Here is a 25,392-nt window from a genome sequence, read left to right as displayed (position 1 = left end):
TGATATAAATGGAATAATGTTAAAAGCGGCGTTAAACCCATCTCACTCACTCACTCAGAAGGACTTATTTGGTGTGTTTAAGTTGTTTGAAGGCATCTCTTTTGAAAATACTTATACTGATTTTCAGTGTCCAGAAGAAACCGTAATTCAACTTTGTCTTCATTGATAATATGAATCTAAGATGTCACTTAAAGATAAGGAAGTTATTGGTACAATTTCATTCATGAAACAAATACGCCTTTGCAGTTTTTTATACAAGTGCAAGTAACAAGATGGTAATTCAATGATGATAATTGGAAGTTGTGGTGTACAAATTGATATCGATTACACAGAATAATGTTCATTGTGGTGTTGGTGTTACAATGAAGTGTGTTAGGTAAACCATCCCACCCCAAATAACTCTGTTGTACCCAAACCTGATGATATTACTGAAGTTGTTGAGGGCAACACAGTGGATTTGAACATATTCTTTTCTGAAACACAGTTTAATGAGTATGAAACAGTGTTAATGATTATTCATTTGTTAAAAGTATACGAACAAACATATTCATAGCAAAAAACCCTGTTTGATTGTGTCTCAGGGTATTAACTTTCGCCATTGCTGAGTTTTTGTTTGTTTGTAGTTTAACGCCACCTCTTACTACAAGCATAGTCGCCTTTTACGGCACTCATGGATATTGCTGAAGACATATTCTACTCTGGATCTTCATGGGTCTCATTGCTGAGTAATTTAACGGAGATTAAAGTTGTGTTGAATAGGTACTGAAGTAAATTCATAGACGTTTAGTAGACGTTTAGTGACTATCGGTGTGGGCATTGGTGGATACAAGCGGGATATTCTATCATAAAAATGAAAACTGATAATTAACAACGGTTCTGTATTTAGTCATTTAGGGAATGCCAAGGCGTGGAAGTAGTTTGCCAGTGTTCACGACATCACTTATTTACAGTGATCCATTAATAAAATTTTCACCACTATTTTGCCTAAAAACAGGAATGAAATGAGCGTCAGAGTCATCGGTTTTTCGTCCAGAGGAAAAACCCTTTATCGTGAAAACATTGCAGATGCCTTGAGGTATGTGTTAGGGAAATGAAGGTAGTCAAGTTGAACTGGGAGAATAACTGACATTGGCAGCTGCAGTTTAATTCAACCGGACAAGCTATCTGCTTGACAAACTACCGGGATGTCTTCATGGCAAACAACCTGAAGTAGGCTAGGTAGGGTAAGGTCACGTTTTTTGTACGCGAACGTTGTGGCGTTTCTGAGATCAATGTCTTGGTTTGTAATGACTTCTCACAACAAGGCTGCTGTGAGCACAGAATGAGGTTTTGTTCGTTAGATTTATTTTCTTGACAGTTTTTATGTGTAAATTGAAAAAAAATTGTTTATCCAGCATTAGAGTAAAAGATATGAAAAACGTATCCAAATTTCAACAATACCATCTTTAGAAATGTTGAAGCTGTTAAAAAACGTGTATGAGATTCTTGTCACTTTATTTCTGTCACATTTCATTGTAACCTTTAATCTCTCTATGTATGTGCCCTATTCTCCTGTCATCTTGATATCATTTAGGAGATAAACCTACTGTGTTTTGAAATTTGATGTAGTCCCACTGTAGAATAGATACCTCTTTATTATAATTTTGAACCGAGCGCTTTAACGCGAGGTTCCAAATTATAATAAAGAGGTTTCTATTCTACAGTGGGACTACATCAAATTTCAAAACACAGTAGGTTTATCTCCATTCTACCATGACGGCAACAACGCTTTGAAAACGGCGCTCTCTTGCAACGCGTAATAACACAGGTGCACAGGTCCGCGATCTTAGAACATTCCGAAAAGTGGTCACAGGTACTTATATATGTAACAAATATTACTAAAGTTCAAGATTAAAAACACCAAAGTCGTGAGTAGTTCATAATAAGTGTTCAAAACACATAGTTTTTCAAACGAAGTTGACAAATAACACTCCTAACTTAATCCAAAGAGAGATGTTTCAATTTCTTTCAAACTGTTGCACACTGTTGAACACTGTGGAATGGCTGTCGTTTCTCGGAAATTTGTGAGAGAGGTCATTTCTTGGAAATCGAACATGCCATCATTTCTATTGTAGGGGTGACGGGTAATAGAAAAAGGTTTAAAAATGCTAAACGAATATATTTCTACACCAAACTTTAATAACATCAAAGGAAATGCCTCTCCACCCCGAACTTGGATGTGGCAGAACTTGACCTAAATCACGGTTACTCACACCTCACAGCTGTCAATGGCTGACAATCATGTGTTTACATTAACTTGATCTAGTTAAAAGAAGCAAGATGACAACCCCGATCTATGATGTGGTTCAACATTTACCTGTAGATTTACTGGGATTGATCGAGCCTGCTGGTACATCCATATGATTACCAATGGAACTGAATATGACTGAACAGCTAGCCGCTGTTTAGGCTGCAGACGAGCCGGATATTTTGAAACGAGGAATCTGCATGGTGTGACCTGTCAATTTCAAGATTTCACGGATCCAAAGCCAAATAGTGACAGAACTTAGACATTTCTGGTCCAGAAATAGTAGGTCGTGTATAATCTTCATAATTGTGCGTGTTCTGAAATGAATTTCATCAAGTTTGATAAGCTGTCACTTCAGTTGGGACATTGTTTTCGTGGACTTTTGAAAGGGAGTGTTTTCTGATGCACTTTCAAATCCCCTCCTGCCAAATGCTAACGGTGGTGGTTGACGGAGATGGTAATGGATATCGATCAGAAAAAGGTTTGTAAACACCATGTTGTCATGAATAAAATGTCTTCAAACACATTTTATTATGTTATATTTCACTTTCATTGTCGGTTGTTTCAATAATGAAATTACCTGTTCGTGGGTTTCAGAAAAAGTTACCAAAAAAATGAACAATTATTATTTTCACAACAAAATTTATCAGATATCACTCTTTCACTTATTTTGAATGTGTGAATCTTTGAATTATACCTCCCCACCCTGAAATTAGAACCGTCCTAACGTGTCCCGGTTGTCATGTATCTGCACTACACTCTCAGTTATGGCTGCCAAAGAAATTGTTCACAGTAACAGTGCTGTTAAAGAATTGCAGGAAACCAGAAGACAACCCAGTACTGATGCACAGTGTGATGCTGTTCAACAGTAACACGTTGACTAACTATCCCTGCTGATGTGATGTTGTTTTTTCAAACAATTTTTATAATGTTATATTTTACTTTCATTGTCAGTTGTTTCAATGAGGAAATAGCTTAAATTGTTCCGATTCTGGTCACCATAGAACATTTCTCTAACAGTTTCATAAACATTTCATTTGTATGCAAAAGATATGCCTTCGTTAAATCTTTTAATGTCATCATCGAAGCAGTCAGGGTTGCGGCCTAGAACACCCCAAACATCCGATATCAAACTACCGTATTTCCATTATTTGACACTATACGCCGTCTATTAATTTCGCGAGAGCCCTTGACTCGGCGTGTATTAGAGACCTGTCTGGTATTAGAGACCCAGCGTGTATAAGAGGAAATATAGATATGTTTTACAGTTCATATGGGGGTGATCGATCGGCAGCCATTTTCTGTGAATGGATATGTAGGCTATCTATGTATTCATACGCACGTTTTTTGTGTGAAAAGGCTTAATATATTTGAAAGGGGTTTCCGTAGCAAAAAGGAAACCTCTTTTTATCCAATCAGAATCAAGCATGCATCAATGTCATGGTAGAATATTATATTATGAATTCATTTCATAGTGTTTCTCATGTACCACCGTTATTGGGTCTTTCTGAGAAATGAACTGAACTGAACTAACAACTGAACTCGCTGTGTTAGCAGAATGTTTTTTTTCTGATAAATATTCATAAATACCAATAAATACGGGGTTTTATGTTCATGCCACTGGCATGTGAGAGAGTTGTATAGAACAAGTAAATACTGATGTATTTGAACGCTGATAACCGATTCAAGAAAAGGAAATAGAAGAGACAAAAAACATTTTCATGGTCCAAAAACCACTTAAACTCTACCCGTATTATAACATGCATGGGTATCAAGAGGCAACATGTCAGCAAAACGAGGTGAGGTTAAAATGTGGCCAGACAAGGTAACAACAAGAACCATCTTTTAATGTCTTTTTTTATGAAGCGCCAGGGTATCAAACCCCGGACCTTCAGCTCTCCGGGCGGACGCTCTACCACTAGACCACGGAGGCGGTCTTCAACAGAACGATCGATTCGCCAATGGAAATATCAGTGAGGGAAATAATCAATTAATAGGATTACATATTGGAAGGAGGAAGAAAACGAAAGGAAAAATGTCAGTTGTCAGGATGTGAGGAACACGAGCCTTCAAGGTTTACGCCCGACTCCAATTGTGTCTTATATAGCTGGATGCCTCACGGTTTGATCAAAACACCATTAACACGTAGGACTTCATGTTTTTCACATAATCGCATTTACACAACGAAAACAGGTTCATGAATTTTAATGCTTTGGTATGCTGAAGGCAGCAGCTGATCTAGTGATCTGCATCTGTTCAAATTAATCTTCAGATTTGGATGTTGAACACTGCAACATGTATGTAAAGTAAGTTTTAACAAATATACGTGTTTTATATCCTTCTTGCCAGAACGATACCCGCCGACCTTGTGTTCTCGCCAGAACTATACCCGCCGACCTTGTGTTCTCGCCAGAACTATACCCGCCGACCTTGTGTTCTCGCCAGAACTATACCCATCGATCTTGTGTTCTCGCCAGAACTATACCCGCCGATCTTGTGTTCTCGCCAGAACTATACCCGCCGACCTTGTGTTCTCCCAAGAACTATACCCGCCGACCTAGTGCTCTCGCCAGAACTATACCCGCCGACCTTGTGTTCTCGGCAGAACCATACCCGCCGACCTAGTGTGATCAATATGAGCAAATCAAAATCAGAATAATTTAGTGCAACCGACAGAGAAGACAGTCCACGCGACAAAGAATATTTGTTTCGACGTATTGTCGTGATTGTACGCACGCGAACGTAGAGGATGATTCATGTTGCTTCAGCTAAGTAGCTAAGGTTCTGAGGCGATATGTACGATGTTTTTTCACAGAAATATTCCACACTTGAGTTGAGGAACAACAACGGTGAGAATAGGACTGGCTGATCTTATTCTACCTCCTCCCATCACGTTTTTCAAACTTGAGACATGAAATGTATTCATTTAAAAACATGCATACGTAGTGAAAAGTCAAGCAGAAATATATGTATGAGTATCCTTTTATACTGTCAGAAACCGAGATCTGGTTTAGAGGTGATTTCTGTCACCTATTGACATGGTCCAACCACCCAAAAGCCGAAAATCTAACTTCATTTGGGGCTAAAAGCAACATGTCACTAATTCGTCAAAGATGACATGCCACACAAAGGCATCGACCTATATAATGATCCAAAGCTCAGCTCACAAAAAATAGTCAAACCCTGTCCTTCCTACTCTCACGTCAGCGGCGAGTCTACCATCAGCGGGCCTACAGTTGGTAAAAGGGAAACTTGTCTGATTTATTGAATTAAGCTGTCAATAATGTGTCAAAATCGACTTTTATTGGACATCAACTTTCCTTGTGCAACATACATCCTGACGCATCTTCCGTAGCGGGATACTCATATTTGGAGGGAAGGTTCACACGGTGCCAGTGTTTTAGATTTCCCAACATTGCCACAATGTTGTCTTGTTGTAAAGAGAGACGTCGGATCCTGATCTAATCCTTTTTTTCTGTCGGTCTAGATGTTATAATCTGTGTTTTGAGACATTGTTTCTGTGTAATTTGGGAAATTATGTATTTTTAGCTCTGTCTTCATCAAACATTTGATTGATCAGATAGGTGAAGTACATGACTGTATTGTTTGAATGACCTCATTTAAATATGTTAGGACCGAAACCCTTTGAACAAAGATTATTTTTCATCAGTAGGATTTGCCCTTCTTTGTATCGAATTTCATACATGTACATGTAAGTGCACATTCTGAATATGTTTGGCTTTCACCAACCACACCGGCCATTATATTAGAGTGTTGAGAGTAATATTCTTGCGTTAACTGTATATTTTCCTTAAACATATTATGTATTATTTTAATAGGAATATAGTTCATAACTTTGAGTGTTTCTCATAGATGTATGTCGTTTAAATATCACAATTTGAAGGTTCTTAATGCCCGTCGAGTCCATCTTCCCGAGGCTGACTGACTACAAAAGCCCATTTTCCACCCTTGCCAAACTACGCTGGAATTTTGTGGCTCAATCATAGCGCCACCAGTTACTATTACGAGTAATGTCCCTTTTATGTTCCTCCTGTTGACCAATCAGATTCCACCTGTCACATCACTTGCATTTGCTTCAAACAAATTGGCGGCGCCTAGTCAAGACGATCTGATCGATTATCAAGATCTATATCGTAATAAAACGGGTCTTACCCCACGAAGTGCAGCAAATCATATTAGCTCCTTGATTAAAAACATGAAAAAATTGGACAATATCTGTCGATGTCCAGTTGACAGTACACATGCTTTCAAATTGTAAATCCAGCAGTCAGTCAAAATCTGCACGTTTAAATCCATCATTCAAAGAACCGTCTGTCTAGTTCGTTGAGCGTTTTTGATTGGACTATGCCTAGACTCGTAAGTCCAGTCAAACTGTAACTCCAGAGTTCCTGTCCGTTAACTCCCTTGCCTCGGGAAGATGGTTAAGTCATTCTAAAAATATTTTATATTGTGGACATTCATGTAAATATGATACGTCGGTTGTGAGCGTGATTGGCGATGCTTTCCCATGCTATGACCTTTACATGGAGTTGTCACACTGCCTCATCCATTTTTTCCATAAACGGTATGTTTAATTAAGAAGCGGGTTCCAGCGATCGTAGCGCTAAGATGATCGTAATGCAAGACTTTAACATAGACCTTCTACAATCGAAGTTATAGATTCGTGGAACGTGGACATTATTATGTCTACCTCGATCACCTGGTGTCATCACAGATTTTCAGTAATCCAATCATATGATTTTCATCTCTTTTGTGCCCTTTACACCTTATGAAATCTGTTTCTGCAGATATTTGAGACTGATTATTGATGTTATTAGCTTATTGTCTGAATGGTTCTTTTGATATTACATTGGATAACATCAGATTTTTTTTCGGTTTAACATTATTGAGTTTAACGCATACGTTTTCAAAAATCAACCAACAGCTAAACAAAGCAGAAATAAGTAGACTAATACTCCGGATATTAGTAATTTTATTATTTTAAAATGATTAAATGATAAGACAATGTAAGATTGATAGCATCCGCTGGCAATGAAATATTGTAGTGAAAACATAGGAATTAAATAGAATCGAATCTGGTCATGTCTTCATACATTTGAAACTCTTAATTAGACATAGCCGAGAACAGATCATATGCGATGTTCTAGTGTCAGGATTGAACATTAATACACCGTTGTAGGCTACATACCTTGTATCGATTTAAACCAGATGCTTGCAGGAATATCTCAAAGGCTAACATGAAAATATACAACGTCAACGCCAGAGAATAATATAACCAGCCTCGTTTACCCGCTGAAACAAATTCCAATGGGCGTAAAAGGCAAAGTTGTAATCATGATATTTCATAAGCTGTTAATAATGTGACCTGAAAATAAAATTCAATGGCCATGTGTCGTGTTATTTGTAATAAAAGGAGTCAGCTATATCATTTCAAGTCGCCTTCTTGGACAGAATATGCCCTTTCATGCTTGGCATAAGTGCAGAGTCAGATCGTTTGGTAAAACACATTCGTTCGTTAGTCATGGCATTGACCACTGGTTTATTTGGCCCAGTATCAACAAGAAGCCGTATTAAAACTGTGCTACTATTGAATATACTTGTAGAGTAAAGAACTAGCTGATTTTAAATTCAATTACGAGTCATTACAGATCATCACTGCCGACACCGTATAGTGGCATCGTGCTTTGTTCGGTATGGGTATCACGTGACACCAGATGACCTTTGTCAATGAGCGATGACTCATTTCGTTGTTTATGGTTGTTTCGGATCAGCACAACACTGTGTTAGTCTTGATATTCTAAGTGAGCGGGTTTTTTATCGGCAGCATCTCCAAACATCCGAAAGCCAAACAAACATCTCTCCTGAGCCAATTGGAGCGCGTGTCCGTTTCTTCAAAGACGTCGTGTTACAGAAAGTCATCAACTCAAATACGCCCCAAAGCTTGCATCCCCCTCTCCACAGTCCCCTCCCACACCAAAACATGTTCTAGCTGCAGGTTTGCCAACAGCACGTCTTCACTTTTTAAAAAAGGGAAACCTGTCTGAGTTATTGAATTAAACTGTCCAGGGTTGTCAAAATTTTTCCTTTAATTGAACTTAATCAATTTATGGGTTCAAACACGTACCCAAACGCATCTGGCCAGGCTCTGTAATTTAGTTTGTGGGAAAAAGTTCACTCAGATCGAATATTTTCACACTGACACGGCATTGTTATAACACGGTGACTATCAGATAAGGAAACCTTAATCAAATAGAGAGTCGCGTTGTAAATGATGACTGCTTCGGGTAGTGTTTGTCAAGAAATCCATTAATTCCACATTATCCTATTGTTTGCAATGGATGAAGATGCCATGAGTTGTTCTTGAATCAATGCATTTGGTTTATACTAACTGATTTTATAACTTCTTCATTTAACATTGAAAGAAAAGGTTTGCCTTCACTGCACATTTTGTTTAACTCACAAAAGCATTGCTATTAAGTATCAAGTAACGATTAGTACGTAGTGTCTTTCTTTGATCTCACAGGTTCTGTGTACTGAGCTGTTACCCTAACGGGCGAAAAAATACGTAGATAATTGTTTTAGGACAAAAGGAAATCGTTCTCATTCTCTTCACATCCAATGTATCATCGTTCCGCTGCAGCGGTAAACGATCTGTAGCCTGGTACACAAAGTAGACCAAGAGATAACAAATTTCAACAGTTCCGGATAATATTACACCTCTTTAATATGAATGTGATTTGTGCTTTGAATCGATAAGACTAAGAAGAATTTTTTTTAAAAAACAACAACAATAATAATAAAGCGATATGATGAAGGGGCTCAATCCCTTTTTTATTTCCGTCTTCGCCATGCTTATGGTTTTCCAAAGGTCCATGGGTACGACCCAGAATATTTTGCCGGCGTACGAGAAAATGATCATTATTAATTTCTTTGGAATAGGCCCGTATACAGCTTCAGACGTATGCAGGCCAACAAACCTGACAATGTATTTTTTGATAAATCCAATGCAATCATTTATATCACTGAATCCTTTGTCCTTTTGACACTAATGTGATTGACATGATTCAGGCAACATGGCAAATATGCCGACCTCGCTAACGAAATGTCCTGCTTGCAACCCAAGTACCAAGTTGTCCCACTCCCCATTGTTCTTGGTGCCTTAGGTTTGGTACCTCCCAATCTGTTCACTGACATTGGGAGGGTACCCGGGTTTGCTGCCAGGAATACAACCCTTCTCTAGGTAATGCAGAAGTCTGCAATGTTGGGGAGTCTTCACATTCTTCGATAAGTTCTGGGTGGGTTTGACTCGGCAGGGCTTCCTGTGAGAAATCCCATTCGCTGTCTGGGTTGCGTGTAGAGGGGGCAATGGCTGATGATGAGCCTAACCAGCCTGACTGTGCCAGGATCACCCGAACCATCTTTGCTGCATTTATTTATTTTTAAATGTATGATAATGATAAACTGTTTACTGTATAAAGTGGTATCCTCTAACATAGTGTCATAACGATGTGTGAGAGCTTGTATGCTGCGTACTTCGGAAGTAAGTGCCTGGCGAGATTCACACAAAATTATTCATATATTGGACACCGTTAGCAGTAAGTGCTTATGATTATGGAACGGGCGTTGTCGCTTTTATTTATGCAATGATAAAAGGAGATTCCCAGCATAATCGAGAGAGGCCACTAGTTTTGATTGGGTGGATAGGCTATGTGACTTGGCTGAATGTTTTGTACTGGTTTGCCTGGTCTAGACTCTAATATTTACAGGGCGTCGTGATGTGTATGTACTATTACTGCGTTTGCATTCACTTTATTCATTCTGAGATATTACACATAAATTATTGATAAGCAAATATGTGTGAACATGAAGACATTCTAAATTTGAGGTGTCTGTGTGCGCAGCCCTTTCATGGGTTGGAATTTTGCTAGAAGCGGCGTAAAGCCTCGACTACACATTAAACACAGACATATTTGCTGTATTTAATATAGCCACAGATACACCTGGAGTTCGAGGTATGTACACAACAGGGCGATTCAAGCATGACAGTCTGAAAAAATGAGTGGAAACATATCTGATCATATCATTCATTATCTTTCATTTAGAAAATGGTTAATACTTGTTTTTGAAATATTTAATCATACGGTTCACATGTTGAATATGTTTTCGATGCGTGCAAAAGGGGTGATTACAGTTAATATACATGTACATATAATGAACTATTGAAAGTTCTTAAGAGGTAAGATGTCTAGTATTAATACAACACCTTGTCCTTTTTATGTTTTGGGTAAAAATGCAATTTCCAGAAATATTTAAACAATAGAACGTACTCCTCCGGAATAAACTACGTTACACCACACATCCGTCTATCAACCAATGTCTTCTTGAATTGCCTGATGGCAAACCTCCCTGTAATACACGGTCTTAAGAAAACCTTAGAACAGCGCAACAGTTGCAAATATAATGCCGACAAATACTCAGAAAGTAATTCAGCATCAAGACTTTGTAGTACGCTCCAGCAAGTACTCTGGGCGAAGTAAAGGGTTCCAGAAACAATTTCACATCAAGCAGATTGTCGACAAATATTTGGAGTAGCGAAGAGTGTTGCTATGAAATTGCATCTGCCCTATCCCCAAGCCAGTAATATGGAAATTGATACACTTTCATGACCATAAATAAGGCGTTAACTACATTTGTCTCGGGAAATATTGAAATATCAATCGACTATCATCTCAGCAAATAGTGGCCATTGTTCCAAGGGCTTGTTTCACGGTATTTGCACAAGTCATTGCATCTGTACAATCTGGAGTTGAAAGCCCAGTTCAATTCCTTCACAACTTGCACGTCTAGCACGCTGTCTACAGACGTAAGTCATAAACATATAAATAAACTTGATTTAAACCTATCTTACAGCTTACATCCTACAAACCTGTCAGGAGATTTCATCTAAACTACTTGAATGCTTATTAAGCTAACGCGTTACCGTTTCGCTGAGCCATGCCGGAGTCGACAACTTTTTTATGCATGTTGTTTGAGTGCGGTTCTGCTGATAAGGCGACACATGCTTACTCCTTTCGCGAGCACCTGGTGTCATCACCGAGTTTCAGTGATCATTTTACATAACTGTCACAGCTGTTTTGCCTTTTGCGCCCAAAGGAATCCGTTAAATATCGAGTCTGACTGATCTCTGGCGTTGAACGTTTCATATTTTCTTGTATGTTACATTTGGTATCATTTTGCAGTCGACAATTATAAACGATTAAAATTAGTCTACATCAAGTCCGTTATCTTGGTAGAACATATGATGCTAAGAAAATGATTTAGTTTAATTTATTCTCGAGTTCGAGTGAGGGTGTCAACATACGTGACAATGTATTTCATGATGCAGTGTATATTCCAGCACCATTTGAAGATCCCAGGTAAAAATTGATCTTCAGCAACCTATGTTTGTCGTCAGAGGCGACTAACGTGATCGGGTGTTCAGGCTTGCTGTCTTGGTTCGTGCGCATCCTATCCAAGTTGCGCAGATCAGTGCTCATGATCATGATGTAAAATACACCGGATTGTCTGGTCCAGATTGATTATTTACAGACCGCCGTCATATGGCTGCAATAATGCAGAATGCGGCGTTAAACAACAAACAAGCAAAGAATATTTCAACCTGGATGATAATGACCAAACCGACACCACACACGTCAGTGGTCTATCTATCTATTTCTCTAAAACCTTTCAATGTTCTTCTGATGTTTTATGTCAATTAATAAAAAAACCAATCTGCATTCTATATCACTAAACTGTATGATATCGTATCTCATATGACAAACATGTTGCTCATAACAAATTTATATTAAATTGATACCACCGCGGTTACAGAATCATTTGGTTTAGGCTAAATCATCAATACTTGAGATAGGGGCTCCTGCCAATTTCCTGCAATTTCCTATTTATATAGAGTTAAATATCAAAAACGAGTACGGTACAGGGGCACACAATCAGCCAGAATGGCTGAGTTATATATGAAATTGAAATGTATTTATCAAATGTCTGTCGAAATTTGTCAGACATCTGTCAAATGTCTGTCTGTCTGTATGCGTATTTTTCTTTACAGACGAAAGCCATGTAGTTTGGTCATAGACCGACATTGGGAAATTAATACTCTGCAATATTCTTCGAACATTAGCATTAGTAAGGACTTTTAAGTTTCATCTTTCTTGTTCGTAGTGATGCCAAAACCCATCCAATGAAAGTCAGCCATGGACAAACGGTGCAGAATGAACACTGAAAATATGGTGTAAGATGAAGATAGGAACATCTGTATCATAATGTGTAATCGATGTATGTAATTAACATCTGGTGCCAATTAAAACAACAATATTTCATAACCACGTATTACCACTATCAACATCTAAGTTCATCAACCATCAATTGTAAGGTATACATTTTATTCAGTGGGAGCGTGTGAGTTTGTTTGAACAATATTTCAGCTATATCACGGCGTGACTAAACTCCACGGGTATGCTTCTTACAAACCAAGTCTCATCATCAGGGAGAGTCTGGGTTTGAACCCTAGATCATAAGATCTTGACACGCCTAAGGGACGTTACTGCACAGTTAAACAGACGACTAGTGTGACACCAGTGGGATGTGATAAATCTAAACATTCAAAAATTGCTTCACTGCACCGATATGTATTGAAGGATAAAAAAGCATTCCTCGATCACTAGCATGTTAAACTATATTTGTTCAGTTCACCGTGTCCCTGCCCCTTCAACCAATCCCTGACTCCCTGACTCTCTGACTCTCTGACGCAGCAATACAGTTAAGTAGAGACCAAACGTTTGCTTGCCCAGCCGCAATGCAATTAAAGCATACTGCCACGCCTTTCAGTGAGTATCAGTCTGGTTCATGACTGGATTGGCTATATTAAATAGACCACTTAGCGGAGGTACAGTTGACTCGAGCGACTTCCTGAATTATTAACTGTCAATTTATCCCAAGTGCTGTATTTCATAAATGTTAAGTGTAGTTTATATGAGAATACTGACGGCAGATAGAGCGAGAATTCCTGTACCTCTCACACATAAACATCAATGAAGGCAGTTTGCTGGGATATAACTGGATATTTCTACGAAAATATACAAATAGTAGACGTAACTGTCACAATACCGATTCGAATAGAGTGTAAACTCTTTCAGTGCCCGGGAAGATATATACTCAACATACAGTTTGCGAGGCTTAAATTTCCGATGTTGGTGCTGTTTCAAACATCCCAGTACCATGAAAAGATTCTGTATAATATTCTCCACGCAGGCATTAAGGGGCTGAATACGTCTGAACCAACTCATCTATGTCGTTTGGAACGCTGAAACTAAATCGGATCGGGTGGTCAGGCATGGCAGCTTGTCTGATTGCGTGTCATCCGATCGCAATGATAACACGCCAGTTATCGACATGCTGCTGTGATATAACTGGGTGTTCCATATACACAATAAATGACAGTTATCATATTAGTATTCATAATCCCAACATAAACGGAAGTAGCATATTTTGAAAATGAGTGAGTGAGTTTTACTTTTAGAAGTATTCCAGCAACATTAAGGCAGGAGACACCAGCAATAGGCTTCACTCATTGTACCCATGTCGAGAATCGAACCCGGGTGATGCACGAACGTTTTTACCACTAGGCTACCAGAGGTAAATGACAGTTCGTCAGGATAAATCTTTGTAACTGGCTTATTAGCTGAAGGGGTGTGCAAAAAGTATAAAGCAAAATTTCGACCTGTGTTTAAAATCATACAGACTTGTAGAGAGTGTTTTGTCAGTCTGAATTTTTATGTATAGATCTAAATATGAAACACATGCTCATGATGTAGTCGGAATTGTACACTCGACTGTTTTATGACAGACATTGTTTAATATTTTATGAATACTGTCAGCGTAATGGCCTTCTTGGATTTGTCGGTTCTGTATTGTTGGTAAGTGCTTTCGTTTTGTTTGCCACAAAGACAGACATATCAATGAAACCAGCAGAGAGCAACCTTAATATGGAATATGTACACATTTTAAGTATAAAATCACACACACAAATTCTGCTACGAAACATATGTACCCTTTCGATGATCCCAACCGGACAAGTACAGAGAATGTTGGGTGATCGAAAAAATACCACTTTTTAATTTTTGTTTTTATCTATTGATCAAACACATGTAACTCTTAGAATAATCGATGTTAGAGATGTAGTTTCATTCACTGAGAGTTCACCTTAGGAACTGCGTATGAACACAATGTTTGAGTGAACCGACCCATTTATCACATAATCCCATATTATTTGGAGCCATGTTTGTTCAGAAAAACACCCACACATCGAACGTATTAAGAATGTTAGACAAAAGTTAACTGAACGAGTAGACTTGCATGGGGGTTATTAAAAGTAGTTCCTGCAAGGTAAGCCTATTTGTATATCTATCGTATTGTATTACCAAGTGTATCGCTTCGAGGGTGTACGTAATATGATATTAATGTTAATTCATCTTTGACAGCGACACCTGTACAACAATGGACATTTTACTCCTTAGTTTTGCCAATGAATATTTGATACTGCCCAGAAATATAATTAATCATAACATCGTATACAACAAACTACAGTTTCCAAGGATGGAGGAGTATGATTATTTGAAATTAACCAATTGCTGCAGGCCTTATAAAGAGAATACGTATCTTGACCAATCATAAAGTTCGAATGAAGTTTAGATAGCATGATGCTTTATGATAGCCTACGGTGAAATAAAATATCACACGCGGACCTTTGAACATGGGTCTCTGATTATGTATTGATTTCTTGTAAAATAGCCTACTTTTATTATAGAACACAGATTAGGAATGAAGAGATAATATTGATCCACAACGTATTACGGCGTGGGTCACGACAAATATTTTTCACTGTCTTTCCTATGCCCCAGAGGAATGTATCAGCTAAGATAGCCTATTACAAGCTGAAAGGATGTTCTTTTACTCGCTGATAGAGGAAAAGTATTTTACAGATTAAAACTGACTGCGAACACTAGATTGGTTTTTCTCGAGACTGACTTATGGCATCTGTAAGAAGCAGTTACTAGGTTAATGACGTCGATTAGAACCGTGATCCTAGGTGAAATGCATCGTTCGGCTGTAGATATATAAACTGCTGGGCAAAAGAAAGTATACACGAATGTTTGATGGTGGCTTAAAATGAAACAAACAAGAAAAGATTATTCCATGGTGATGTATTTGATACAGGTATCATAGTTGTGTTTTGGACCCAAATTTTGCAGTGTCGGCTACTGTTTCAGTATAGTAACGTTTGTAATGTTTTGGTCAAGTACAATTTTGAAGGGTAGCCCGGCAGTTTAGTTTTACTTCCCCAAACTATGACGTTAGGGCGATATTTCAGATGATATTAAAAATATAATGATCAACGCAATTTAAAAAAACCCAAGGCCGAAGTCGAAGGCCCGTTATCGATTCCCCACATGGGTACAAAGTGTGAAGCCTATTCATCTCTGGAGGAAATTCACTACTTTCACTCACTCACTCACTCACTCATAAACTCAGATTTTATCATTTTTTACGTATAACAGTGGGGATAGCAAGAGGAATATAAAAAACCCAGTCGTTGAAGTAAGTAGTTTATTATCGTTCTCATAATATAATGTCAATTGTAGTTCTATCAAATTTCAAGCTATGTACACAAATAATTGCACACAAAAACTACAGACAGTATTGATACACAAGACTTGCACATAGCTTTTATCGTCTTCTGTTGGGGTCAGTAGTAACAGTAACACAATATATGTGTAAACAACCTTGATCCTCTCCTACTGGGGTCAGCGGTCCTAGTTGCCAGGGTTACACAAGCCACACACAACACGTGTAGACAACTCAACACACAACACGTGTAGACAACTTTCTTCGTCTCTTGCTGGGGTAAGGACATTATTATGACTACACAAGCAACACGCTACACGTGTTAAAAGTCTTCATCGTATTCTCCTGTGATAGACATCGTAAAGGCAACATTATGACTCCACAAGCAACACACTGGACGTGGTCAAAGCCTTCATCGTATTCTACTTGGACATACATCTTAAAGGTAACATTACGACTACACAAGCAACACACTACAAGTGTTCACAGCCTCCGTCGTATTCTACTGACATAGACATCGTAAAGGCACCATTACTGCTACACAAGCAACACACCATACGTGTTCAAAGTCTTCATCGTATTCTACTGGGATAGACATCGTAAAGGCAACATTATGACTCCACTAGCAACACACTGGACGTGGTCAAAGCCTTCGTCGTATTCTACTTGGACATACATCTTAAAGGTAACATTACGACTACACAAGCAACACACTACAAGTGTTCACAGCCTCCGTCGTATTCTACTGACATAGACATCGTAAAGGCACCATTACTGCTACACAAGCAACACACAATACGTGTTCAAAGTCTTCATCGTATTCTACTGGGATAGACATCGTAAAGGCAACATTATGACCCAACAAGCAACACACTGGACGTGGTCAAAGCCTTCGTCGTATTCCACTGGGAGATACATCTTTAAGGGAACATTACGACTCCACAAGCAACACACCACACATTTTTAAAGCATTCACCGTATTTTACTTGGACACACATCTTAAAGGCAACATTACGACTACACAAGCAACACACCACACATTTTTAAAGCGTCCATCGTATTCTACTGGGTGATACGTCTTAAAGGCACCATTACGACTCAACAAGCAACACACAATACTTTTACACAACCTTCGCGTGAAGCCCATTCTTGTGTACCTCGCCTTAAATTTGCTATCATATTCCAAAAAGCGACATACAACCATACTCATTCTACCGGTGACAGCAGTCCTGATAGTTCATCTGCACAAGCAGCAGAGTACACATCTTCCCTTCTTCACAAACTCCTTGTCCTCTAGTTGGGTGAGATACTACCACAAATGTACAAGTCAAACACTACACCCGTTCACTACCATCATTGTTCCTTCTACAGTAAGTGATGGCGGCATTCATGACGGCATTACTTAAACTACACAGAAAACACACCACTCTTGTACACATCTCCTTCTGGGAACAGAAATCTTAATGACATCACTACGACTACACAAGCAACATACTGCACTTGTACACAGCCTTCATCTCATCAACTAGGATCATCAGCCTTACTCCTCGTTGCTTCAGCTGCTTAACGCGACGCCTAAGGAATAATCCTAGACACATTTACTACCTCCTAATTACCCCTCGATTATTTAATCTGACCCATGGTGGACATTTTGGCAAGTTGAGTTGTAGTCCAACAAGCCGCGTCAGACAACCTACCTTAATTGGAAGCAACAATTCCCTTGTGTTTGCTGTGAGGATCTATGAAAAGGAGGCAGCATTGTTATAGCTATGGCCACAGCGAGCAGGCAGTAATTGTAAAAGATATATTTTGGATGCCAATCGGACTGAATCTGTTTCGAGAAATGTCTCGTACTGATATTAATTACAGATATTAGAAGGCCAACACATTGCTACACAGACTTCTGTCTTAAGCCACAACAAATTGATTATTTGATCTTCAAATTTTACCATGCTGTTTGGATATTTCCTGATCGGGAATATGATACCGTATTCGGGTAAAAAAGTATCTCGTACTTTGACGAACAATGGACAAAGGTTTTGTGCATTATATCCTCAGCTACGGAACAGTGAGTGGGCGAATATGGTTTTATGTCGCTTGTGGCAATATTAGAGCAATACCGCAGCGGGGGACACCAGAAATGGGCTCATTCTACTCGTGTGGGGAATCGTACCCATGTGGGGAATCTGACCCGGATCTTCGGCGTGACGAGCAAGCTCTTTAAACCACAAGATTACCCCAACGCTACGGAACGGCATATGGGAAGCCGTAAAGCCATTAATCAATCCAATTTTAACCGTTGTATTCCATCTACCTATGTGGCGCTGATATTTGCCAGGATAATGTTTTAAAATCTGTCAGTCTTTGAACACGTTAAATGTTATCAGTCTACCTAAAAGATTTCAAAATTATGAACATCTGTATTTTTCATTTAGGATAAACAATAATTTATACATATTAGTACCAGTGATCAGTTCCTCAGTGTCATCGGAGGTATCAGAGTCGTCGGGAGTAAAACGAGCATCTTGTATATCTGAACAAACGTTTATGGTAGACATATGTAGATTTTTAAATTTGACACATCAGTGACCGATTTTCTAAGTACCCTATCTAAACTTGAACCATATGTTCCCATGTTTGTCCAGGTGAGCACTTGACTTGGCTTTGCATGTGTTTGTGACGGGTGCCATCTGTCGGAGTCATCTTTCGCAAAAGACCTGGTATCATCTCTATTTGAAAGAGATTAATAAACACATGCTTTAAAAAAAAGTCGTAATCGTACATCATTCTGCTTTCAGAGAATTCTTATGATTATGGAAAGGGTTAAACTTTGGTCGCTTTCGTTGTACTGATAGAAAGACATATATGATGACTGGGACGTTCCAGAATAGTTTCATGAGACTAGCGCAAACGTTTTTGTTTTGTTTTCAGACGCCGCACTCTGCGATATTAAAGCTATATGTCAGCGAACTGTAAATAATCAAATCTGCCCAAGACAATCCAGTGACTGACATAATGAACATCGATCCAATGACATGCAATCAGCCACGTCACAGATCTTGACCTCCGATCCTTTTGGTCGCCTCTTAAACCTAGAATAGGTTGCTGGGGACCTGTTTTAACCCGCAATCCTCACAGGAGAGAAAGAAAAAGAGAGTTCGCCTAAATGAATACGCTCCATACTGCCGAGAGTTCAGGCAGTCCATACAAGTACATCAAGCCCAGTAAATGCTGAACAGTAATATCAAGGGAATCATTTCGATGTGTTCATGTATCACATTGGCGGATCTGTAATGTGGTGCTACAGGTGAGGTGCCACTAGGGTGTATCAGTGTTAATGGCTCCTGGCACTATTACTGCCAGTGTGAGCGGCAAGGGAGTCGTTTCGTCTTTAAAATAAGACCAATGTAATTGGCCAATGGCGAAATTTAAGAGCAAACTACATCAGTTCCACATCATTGTTGATTCTGATTGTACTGTCATGCTTAGAAATTAGCTGCGCGGTTGAGTTATTGGAAACTGGCTATTTAATAAATCGGTACAGTTTTTGTATCTGGAACGTGTATTATCATTGTGCTTCAGGCTTCTACTTTTAATGATAATTTAATTGGTTTATGAATACAGCTGAGCTATCAGCGGGTAATTCTTTTAGGTGATTGCAGCGAGTTAGGATTAAGTGATTGAAAAATGTCAGCTGAGATGGAACAAGAGATGGACACCTGTTGATAGAAAGTTATAGGAAATAAACTATATGATGCATATCTTACATCATGTATGGCACAGCAGAGCCCAAAATACCACCCTCACATGGATATCCTATTGCTAATGAGGTACTGGTTTGTATTCATATTTTTGAGCTTTTATCTTACAAAGTTAAAAACATAATTTTAAAGTGACATTTAATCAATTGCATCATAATTTCAAATCATGCAATCATTATTTCAGAAAAAAGTAATCATCTAATTATTCGTATTTCCTGCCATATTCCTCTACCGCCGCCTCTATTTCTTCAGAGGCATGATGTGAAACACGAAAAACCATCAATACTAAAAGATGGTAAACACTTGGAACCACTAACCTAAGGGTCTACTTTAACAATTATTTTATAATACATCTTCCTAGCCCCTCTGTGATCCGTGTGTCCACGTGCTACAAGGTTCAAGACCTGACATTCTTCACAAAATCAAATTCCTTATGGAGAGCCTTAAATTCAATATATTGATAGCGAATCTCTGAATTCTTGCACAACTTTACTGCTTCGTTAGTTCAACCGATGGAAAATGGCTTGTTGGGAATTTGTGCGAGATGAGCAGTTTAACTTGGTTCCCTTCAAGAGCTATCATGCCACTTCGATTGCTTGTCAGAGAAATTCGTGTTTGAAACTCTCGGAGACTTTGGAGACCTTCCTGGCTACCAGAGGCAATTTCACTTTAACACGTGGATGAACAAGCTTGAGATGTGAACCCCCTTGGGTCTTACTAGATCTATTCATGCTTTTTCAGTGTTGTAAATATTCGTCTTGTGTAAATCAGATGCTGAAAGGAAAATATCTTGTTAATTTAATAGAACACGGCATTGTCACATATTAAAAGGTTTTTCATCATGCGATTTCAATTTTGCAACGCTGTATGTTTGCCTTAATCCTTTTGTGTTTTAAACACTGTCAGGCTTTTCAAGATGTAATAGGCTTGAAGCATTTGCTACGATCACCATAATAATTATCATCGTGATGATATAAATCTTCGGCAGGTTCAACGCTGATCGAGATCATCATCATCATCATCATCATCATCATCATCATCCTTCTTCATAGTTGATTATTTATATCAATATAATAAAGAAAACAGTCGGAAAAATACATACCGTTTATCTCAAATTATTCGACTGAGCAGTTAAACATGGAACGAATAAATGTTATTATTCATACGACTTCTGCAATAGCCTTCTATACCATGTATTCTGATGCCAATTGCATATATGGTGGTACAAATTTCAAAGCAAAGCAACACGATATTAAAGTTCCCAACTTTGATCAACAAAGACATCTTTGTTGCAAATGCGGGTAAGGTAATAGCGTTATAGAAACTCATTACTACCAGAAAGACGTCTCCCTTTGTAGTGATGGCGCCAGCGCAAAAGTGCTTATCAAATAAGGGGGTTTGATCGACCAACAATTCTCAGATGGTTGTTTTTGGCAGTATAGACGATATTCTATATCATATTTGCAATGAAGCATAAATGGGGAACCTCTTGATCGTGTTTCGAGGTCTTATGAAATTATTTTTGCCATTGAAACTCGTTAACTAATTTCGGTTTGTGTTACCACTAGCATTGCGGTGACTTTTATGACAAAACTCGGTCCTGGCATGACACAAGTAGTGATTTTGTGCTAACGCACTTTCATTATGCGCCGATAAAGCTGTCACCAATGTCAATCTTTGCTTCTTTTGCACTTTTTGTAAGTATCATACTCACGAACATACGAGTTCATTTTTTATCCAGCATCTTCTTCACAATTATTACAACACACAATAGGCAATACATCACCGAGTTGTTGTGTCAGCGGTAATCTATAGACACGCAAAGTAGATTGAAGGGTTAGTGGCTAGAATACGGCTACTGCCTTGAGACGGAGCAATAACTAAAAGCTCTTGGGACATTGATCGTATGTGTGTAACGTAAAACAGTACTGACGGCGGATTGTTACCATGTTGTATCGACGAGAAAAGGCAGGTTGCCCATCATTAGTCAGTAATATCCTACCAGGACATGTACATTTGGCCATAAGTATATTGATCACTTCTGTGGCCGTGTCCATCATGTTTCCATGCATGTCTACTTGGAAATCAAGCTCTGCATCCTGGCGCCTTCTGCTGCAGTTGCAATTAGTTACATGTACGAACAATTGTTAGATGGTGCCGGTGTATTTCTGCTTATAGATATGAGACAATTTCTAATCGCTGTGAAATGTTGTTATGCATCACACTGATTTTAATAATTTGCTATGAATATATTTCCATGTGAAATAATTCGTATTGTTCAAACTTCGGATGTCGATAAAGTAAAACAAATTTCTTCGGTAAATGTTAAGCGATGTTGCATTGATTTTAGTTCTAATATTACATAAAATTGATTACAACATGCTTTCTTGTACAGAATGCCTCTAAAGTGAAGAACATTTGAAGAATCCTGTGTATTTAGAAATATTACGTTACATAAACTCAATATTTAAGACACCTTGCTGCTGTGTGGATCAATGGGAAACAACTCATTTAGTAACAAGACCCGTCTTCAGAACCAGCGCTACGTCCACTCGGCATACACCTGCTCTCTAACACAACACGAGCTGCCTGTAATCCAAACAAGCAGACATCGAACGTGGTCAATACAGGAAGCCATTGACTGATACACGTGGTCTTTCTATGACCCCGAAACAGGAACAGTAACAAAACTCCCTTCACAGGAGTTGACAGGGCAGATATTTGCTGTACGTAATAAGCGAAATGACTACAATGACCGCAGGCGAGGCCCGGTAGTGTTGGGAGTTTGTAATGAATTCACAGCCGGCAAAACTGAAAGCGCTAGGATGGTTTGTGGATGACAGAGAATGTGGCAATGAATTGGTCCGCGCGTGCCGCTTCACGGGCCAGGATTTCAGTTAATTAATGATCACTGGATTGGCCTTACATGAAGTTCTTTAAATACTGGAGGTAAGACTTTTCATAATTACTCTGTACTTGGTGTTTGTAAGTTAAGTGACATTTGATGACTTTTTGTTTGACGAGTCCTGTTAACGTTGTACGGTAGACAAGAACGTTTACACAAAGTATGTGTGTGTTTATCATCAATTTGAGGGCGTGTTGGTCTCTGTCATATGGGATGAGTGTTGCCACGTTGCTTTTCTTCACACTCAGTTCGACCATGTACTGACGAACGCTTTAAGCATGTGTGCTTAATTCTGAATGAGATGCTGTGTCGTGGTGGAATCTCTCAGTCTCTATTCTACTTATCCATCTTTGTAAAGACATCGGATACAAAAGTGTTCACAACATCCATTCAGATGGTGAATGAATGTTTTTTTCGTGAACACACTTGAGACGTCAAGAATTGTGTTATGTGTTATAAATAGACGAAATGAGACATAAACCTTGTTAGTAAGGAAAGTCTAAATAATTTTTTTTACAGGGTCGTGTCCTAATTGAATACTTACATTTTGACTGCTTTTTACGAAAAAGGTGTGTATTGTGTTATATTTCTCAGTGTGATTAAATCTGTTTTTTATTACATTGCTGGTTAAAATGGTAAGGATATTTGAGTCGACAAAAGGGAGGTTTGTAGCTTTATATGACAGTTGCTGTTATTCACATTGGGTATTTAAGGTAATTGTATTGATGGACGATGGGCATTGCAATCAAACGTTACTTTGGCAAAGGCTTGAAAAACGTTATTTAACCAGTTTCAGATATCTTTATTCATTGTGTTCAAGCAACCAGCAATAATGACGTTTACAGTTGCGCAATTCATGAATATTTCATTTTTTTAAATATAAGGGCTATGTGGTATGTAAACGAAGAGTTATATTTCGTCCGCCGTTCTCCTTGTCGTCACCCACAATCAAATGTTCACCATTATTGATATCAATCTCTACTAAAGTTTCGAATTCACATAAACTGTCATAAACTTTCCATTCACGGTATCCAAAGTAGCCTTAAAATCACCAGAACGACACTCCCTTGGACAAGATGGCGCTATGGCTATTCTAAATAAGTTCAGAAACGGCATCAATCGTGAAAGGTCGTGAGGGTAATCGATGCCGGCCCTCATATAGGACTGTCAAAAGATATTAGTTTGGCGCCGTGGGGTAATGTCAACAACGAGATAGGCCATACTCACATCTACAAAAGAAAGAAAAATGAACCCATAGGAAAGTCTGCCTCTTGTGGTGGGGAACTCTGAACACGGTCTCTCGCACACATGGTGATGTATGTTCTCAATCTTCACGACTCGTCACTCAGTCGCTATAAACACGCCGCAATCCGATATGGACTTGCCTGGATTGATTTTGTAAACTTTCTGACCTGACTTAATGAAGGTTTTCATTTAAGAAGTTGGTTTAGAGTTGCTGCTCGTTAGGGTTGTCACGCGTTTTAAAGTATACGACGTCGGGTATCCCGTGTCGTCAAGAGAGTCATCTACTAGTGTTAAGACCAGATCACGTTTCTATAACTGACCATAAGTTTATTAATCCTCAAAGAACAGGTCTTGTCTCATCTGTCCATACAGTTTTGAAACAGATCCTTCAAACAGATTAAACATGTTTACTTATCCAGTTCAAGTCAGGTGAATTAATAGAAAAATGGTCTTCGTGGGATCACCATGTGTATTCCGAGGTGGAATAGTACCCCAGTACCCGGAGCTTGTCTGATGGGCCGATTGAAACAACGTGACATCTCTATTTATGATTATCCTGGCAATATATTACGCAAAAGAAGTCACAGATCACCCGATTTTTCCCTGTGACTATGTTAACCTGTCATGAGATTTGAAACATGGGGTGTTCTTTAACTTCTTTTGAATAGTATACTACAAATGGATTTAAACAGGGGATAACGGTAGATTTGGTACCATATGGTATGTGGTATGCATTTGCTTGATTGGCAAGCAGGAGTGGAATGAAATAAGAAACTATTATCCAATAATAAACGATATGTCTTACCTTAAGCATAATGTATCTGATTCATTTGATGTACATACATTTTTGAGCCAGTCAGACAGACTAGTGTGACGAGGTCGATGTTTGTAATTACAAAAAACTTCGAGTAAAGGATGGTATCTATCATACCACACAACCAGACTGGTCGTGATCCTTGACATCACATGTGACACTTCGAAATCATATTTAATTTTTTTTACTTTAATAGTATAATATGCTCTAATGTTTTTGGGTAGAGTGTTATCCTAGTGGCTTAAGCGTTTGCTTCTGTCACCGTACGCCGGGGTCGATTCCTCAGATAGCTGCAATGTGTCAAGTCACTTTGTGGTGTCCCCTTTAATGATATTATAAGAATGCTGACAAAAGCGGCTTAAAACAAAACTCACCCTGACGTCAGTTTATGTGTAGGTTAGCTGAGTCGGTAAGTTTTGGTAGTTATAATGTCTGGTTCATTGATGAACAGGTGAATGTGTACAATATTTACACTGGTGTGACGTCATATATTTTGATAATGACGTCATCCACAGTTTTGCAACATACCTCTACTCGCACAAAAACCGTTGTACTGTAATAGTATGTAAAAAAGCATATTCGTTTTCACGCCATAGGATAACCATATGGATATTTAGTTTGTTATTTTACTCAATTGAAATGATTTGTTTGTTTGTTGTTTAACGCCGAACTCAGCAAA

At 38.6% G+C, this 25,392-nt stretch overlaps 1 protein-coding gene across 3 annotated transcripts in view; it reads left to right on the top strand.

The window, feature by feature from the left end:
- LOC139449683 (gamma-aminobutyric acid receptor alpha-like) overlaps positions 1-25,392 on the top strand; it is a 100,205-nt gene that overhangs the window by 37,674 nt on the left and 37,139 nt on the right. For 2 of the 3 annotated variants that reach the window (XM_071231183.1, XM_071231181.1), the window contains exon 1: positions 22,231-22,698. The exons of the other annotated variant lie outside the window; for it this stretch is intronic. The gene's annotated coding sequence lies outside the window, so the exon portion shown is untranslated. Of the gene's footprint in view, positions 1-22,230; positions 22,699-25,392 lie in introns of those variants that run through there. 3 annotated transcript variants of the gene reach the window in all.

Source organism: Haliotis cracherodii, unplaced genomic scaffold (genome assembly GCF_022045235.1).
Source record: "Haliotis cracherodii isolate W230 unplaced genomic scaffold, xgHalCrac1.p SCAF_8, whole genome shotgun sequence".
Taxonomy (NCBI): Eukaryota; Metazoa; Mollusca; class Gastropoda; order Lepetellida; family Haliotidae; genus Haliotis; species Haliotis cracherodii.
Note: the sequence above shows the minus strand (reverse complement) of the source record. Positions and strands in the feature narration are given on the sequence as shown.